Genomic DNA, 6,000 nt, shown 5'->3' on the forward strand with positions numbered 1-6,000 from the left:
CTCAGAAGGAATATGATATTGTCGAGGCGATCGGCCCGATCCCATCATAACGTGTACACTGCCGAGGGTCAAACGGCATGAATCATAGATGCATCTATTATATTGCCGAGGCGAACGGCCCACTCCCGTGAGAGTGTGGTACATAATCCTATCGAGGAGTTCGGCCCGCTCCACAAGAAAGGAAATAAATTATCGAATTACGAGACACGGGCTTACGATACAGTATATGAACACAAGGTGAGTATAGCCTTTACCGTTACTCAAATAACTTGCCACCAACTCACTGTAATAAGGCTCGGCCTAATATATATATATATATATATATATATATATATATATATATATATATATCTAAATCAAGTTCAATTAAAATTTCAATTAATTAAGCAACCATAATGAATTCAAATATTACATGATAAAGTCCTAAGTCTAACCGGACATAAACATATTTTAGCTACGTACGGACTCTCGTCACCTCGTCCGTACGTAAAACCCACAACTAATAGTACATAACAATTACATCACCTAGGGGGTAGTTTCCCTCTCACAAAGTTAGACAAGAGACTTACTTCGCTCCGAAGTTCCATAACTGGCTCCAATGCCTCTCAAATTCTTCAACTCAAAGGCCAAACGACCCGAAACTAGTCAAACAATGTGAAAATCAATCAAAATATACTCCAATGCTTATAATTAATTAATTTATAGCAATTCTCAACTCCGCTCGAAAAGTCAAATAAGTCAACCCTCAAGCCCACGTGCTCGGATTTCGAAAAATTTTGAAGATAAACTTTACCCATGACGCCACGAACTCAAATATATGATTTATTTCAAATTTCATGTCCAATTTCGTGGTCAAAATCCAAAAATATCAATTTCTAGGTTTTCTACCAAAATCCCAAATTTCTACTAATTTTCATGTTTAAATCCTTATAGAATCCATATATTTAACTTACAATAGGTGGGAATAACTTACCTCACAATAGATGATGAAATTCTCCCCTCCATTAGCTCCAAAAATCGCCCAACCAAATGAAAATGTGAGAGAAATGGGCTAAGTCTCGAACTAAAAACACCCCATTGCCCAACGACTTTCGCACATGCAGACGAATTTGTTGAACCTGCGATCTCGCTTTTGCGAGGCAAAGCTCGCTTCTGCGAAGTGCACTGCCCAGCTGCTCCATCGCACCTGCGACAGAATGTATGCATCTACGCAAACGCAGGTACGCGCCACCATTTCACTTCTGTGCTCCTTTAGCCCAAGGCCTCTTCCCGCTTCTGCGACCAACAGCTCGCAGGTGCGAAAATTCTCTTGCATCTGCGCAACCACAGCCTCTCACCCAGCACCGCTTCTGCGACCCCTTCTCCGCATCTGCGACTTTGCAGGTGAGGAATTTCCCTCGCACATGTGCCCCCATACCTTCTTCACGAAAATCACACCTGCGACGACCCCCTACGCACCTGTGTGACCGCACTTGCGGTCACTCCTTCCGCAGGTGCTATTACACCAGTCTTCAACATCAACAACACATCCTCAAATCCGAATTCCAATCCGTTTTCAATATGTTTCAAACCCGAGGCCCCTGGGACCCCATCCAAACATACCAACACATCCCAAAACACGATACAAACCTAGTCGAAGCCTCAAATCACACAAAATAATATCAAAACTACGATTCGACGATCAAAACCTTTTTTAAAATTTTCAAACATTCAAACTTCGCCGAACGCGTGCGAATTATACTTAAACATTCCGTACTGATGCCAACCAAACTTTACGCACAAGTCACAGATCATGATACGAACCTATTCCAAGGCTAGGAACTCCAAACGGATATCGATAACATCAAAATCCACTTCAAACCAAGCTTAGGAAATTCTAAAACCTTCAAAATGCCAACTTCCCACAATAAGCGCTGAAATACTCTCGGTCGGCTCGATACTCAACCCGAATATACGCCCAAGTCCGGAATCATCATACGAACCTATTGGAACCTTCAATTCCCGATTCCGAGATCATTTACTCTAAATTCAAACCTTAGTCAACTCTTCTAACTTAAAGCTTCCGAAATGAGAACTTTCCATCTGAATCAACTCCGAATTTCCCGAAATTCAATTCCGACTACTCGTACAAGTCATAATACATGAAGTGAAGCTACCCAAGGCCTCAAACCGCCGAATGACGTGCTAGAGCTCAAAACGACCAGTCAGGTCGTTATATTCTCCCCAACTTAAACATATGTTCGTCCTCGAACATCCCAAGAACTATTCCGGAGTTGTCTAAAATCACTGTTTAGCACCTCGTGCATCTACCCGTGCCACCACAACCATGTGAGTACATTGGCTCGAGCCAAACTGAAGATCCTCCCTATAACTTTAGCTAGCAAGCCTTAGAACCAAATTCCAACACCCGAAATTCTCCACGAGACCTGATTCTAACATACGAACACCGCATCAATCATTACACATTGTACCCAAACATGATCATGCACCTATGCTGAAATCACACCATGCACCACATAAGTCGTTTGCCTATATAACATCCTCCAACCGTAGAAGCTGCAAATTCTCTAACTTGATGCACGTAGTATACCTCATATGCGCATAAGCCCTGATCCAACCCTCGCGATACAGCAACGATGAAAACAACGAGTAAAAGCTCATAGCCACCTGCCAAATATATAAATCATGGAGTCTCTCCTCCTGACAAGAACCATTACCTCATTCTAAACTAAATAACGATATTTGCTCTTGAATATACCCTACATAAAGCTGATCACACTGATCCAGGTCCAATAATCTCATCTCACCCAGTACAAGCTGCTCATGCAATAAGCCATCTCAAACACTACCAAAATCTCATATGACGCCATCAATGCGCCAACAAGCTACAAACTCAAATGTGATACATCAGGAAAAATGAACTCTGGAAAAGAACTACCCAGCCCGCGTAGCGAATAAAATGGTAGAACAGATACTATGAACCCTTCTTAGAGAACGAGAAACAAAATACACAAGAATAGATATAGGGAACCGTACTCAGCATGTCATTGTTGTGGCATGCAACCCGATCCACACATGATACCATTGCGACGTGCAACCCGATCCAAACAATATACCCGTGGCGACGTGCCACTCCATCCACACATAACAATATATAAGGAAATACCTACCAAGCCAGAATGCTCATACCCACGAAATGCCCGAATATCGACCACAAGCACGCCACGTGCATAATATAATCCCTAGGGAGACGGGTAGCGCCACATGCTACAAAACCCAAGCACAACTAAGGTGAAATAAATGACCTACATCTCGAGAGACATCTTGCTCATATAACACCACAATCTACACGGGATCACAACACATGTGCGAATAATCAAGTTGTCTCACAACCCACCTGGCACAATAGAGTATTACATGGAATACATGATGACGGGAATAACATTCAACGCCCGAAGACTCCTTCGTAAGCAATGTTATGCCGAATGAACGCATCCAACCTGACGTAGAGCACACATTTAAATTTGACCCATCAACGGACCTCAAGCCGATTCTTATTATACCATACTGGGCCAATAGCCTTTCGAGGATCCACAATGGCCCTATTCATGACACACACAAGCAGTCGTCCCAATTCAGAACAAACTCCCACAGTTCATAACCCAAGGAATAGAGCGCCTTCCAGGCATAAACTCTCATATTAATGATAGTACCAAAAATCTTCATACTTGGTTTCAATCCTTAACAATCAAGTGACTAACATGTCACACTTATACAAAATTTCCCGTGGGATATGCTCCCACGACCTTCCGCACCAAGTAGCAAAGTCTGCATCTCCACACCACCAACCGTACAAATTCTGTAAAGCCAACCTAGAGTCCGCAAATCAAAACACAAAGTCTCTAACACAGGACACCCTTCTCATGTGACATTAAAGAAAATACCAGCTTACTCTGAACATCTGAATTATTTTTTGCTCATCCGAGCTCGTGATATTCTTGTCAACATCGAATCGCAACCATGATCCTCAACTTTCAATTCACATGCTGCTCACTGCACCTATCAAGCCGCTACACGAGAGTACAAGAATTCATCATAACCCATGAACTACTAGTAGAATAAACACTTCATTGGCTAGAAACCTTGCACTTAACTCATTTCAGAAGAACCATTGCAACACGCAACCGAATTCCCAAATCGCAGAAAATACAAACCTCAAGTCGTGATCTAAACCGCCATAACTCCTCCAGAATCCATTTTCACAACAAGGCCATTTGAATGAAATACCTCTCAAATCCATCAAGTTATGGTGGTTGTCAAGCCCGCACATACCGCCACAAATCATTTGTATAACATTAACACGCTGAAGGAACTGATCATTGCCTCAATCACGTTGATTCAAACCATTACCAACCGACCCAACTTCCTCCGATTTACTCTTGACCTGTCTTAGAATTAATAATAGCTCCATTCAAAAACATAACGAAACTCGATAAACACTCATCCCAAGTGACCCAAATCACGTGATCACATTGTCTCAATACCCACTGCAAAAACTCGATCTTTAACCACAAAACGGACCCAAAATCCTTAGACACCGTGCTTACATCCTTGAACCCATTAGAACCACTATTGAGAGTCACTCACTCTATCCTGGTCCCGGATATAACCAAACCTCAATGCTCTTCTAGCACATGAACACCCTTTCAAAGAAGCAATTGCTGAATTCCTTTCTTTGTATATCACATCCACAAGAAACATAAATTCCGAGTCTTCCCAAAACTATACATGAATCGGTAAGGTGAAGTATAGCACACATTCATCAAGTTCTTCGCTCGAATTATTCCTGATGTTTTCTTTCCTTAGTCATAATAACCCACCAATACACCGATAACCAAAAATCGCACAAGCAGACAGCAACGCGATCCAATCGTAGACGGTAGGGCTCCCCCAATTAGCTTTAAGCTACAATTACATAAACCTAGAACCCATAAGGATTCCTCCTTCTCAATTAACATGATCTTTCACCTTTAACCTGCCAAATTTCTCGAAATATTTTGTTAAACGTTTCATGAACATTCTGAATCATCAGCCACCATCACTTATTCGACCTCTTACCGGGTAGCAAGTAGAATTCTTCGTATAAGCTTCACCAATATCACGCAACTGCTAACCTGCTCACATGAGATAACCCACTTGTGAAATTCCATGCCGACATCTTCCAACGATGATGCACTAGGTACAGCTACCACGCATTCAGTAAACCCTCCTGAGCCCATGCTCGTCCACCAGTTGTACAAGTATGTTCTATCCCCATTGACATCAACTGAAAGTCCGACAATACGTTCCAAACTCGAAGTCACGTTGCATCCAAAAATGGTAATCAAGTTTTCACACCCCTATTCATTTCAAGCAAACTCCTCTTTGCCATACTCAATCTTCCTCAGTGCAATAGCTTCCATCTCAAATAAAATTCGTAGACCTAGTCGCTTCCCACCACGATTCCTGAATCACTCTAAACTTTTCTCAAGGCATGTGGCTATCCTACCACATAATCCATATGTTGCTCTGCCACTCTCACTTCGATTAAACCATCTCCTATAAGCAACTTCTCGACCTCTACTCTTCATACTTGACCTGCTAGTAATTCAACCACCACGAGACACCTCCCGTCATGTCCTTCCTCGTACTTTGCTGCCCAAATGTTGCCTCAAATCAAATCCATACCTGTAGCACCTGAAATAATAAATTGCTACCAACTCTAAACCTCCTAAAAGATCATCTTTCTCGAGCCATCAACATTAGAAATACCAATTCGTTTTTGAAACTGATACACACCGCTATCTCTGACAACCGATTCTCAGTCACCATTTCACAACACCTTGTCCCGAAGGTAACTTAAAAAAGACTATAACACCGGCAAACCTTAATACGTTCAAACAAGGACGACGATACCACCTCACAAATGAGAATTTCACCTCGCTTGAAAACATCAAGTCT

This window comes from Nicotiana tabacum, chromosome 2 (genome assembly GCF_000715075.1).
Source record: "Nicotiana tabacum cultivar K326 chromosome 2, ASM71507v2, whole genome shotgun sequence".
NCBI classification, from domain to species: domain Eukaryota; kingdom Viridiplantae; phylum Streptophyta; class Magnoliopsida; order Solanales; family Solanaceae; genus Nicotiana; species Nicotiana tabacum.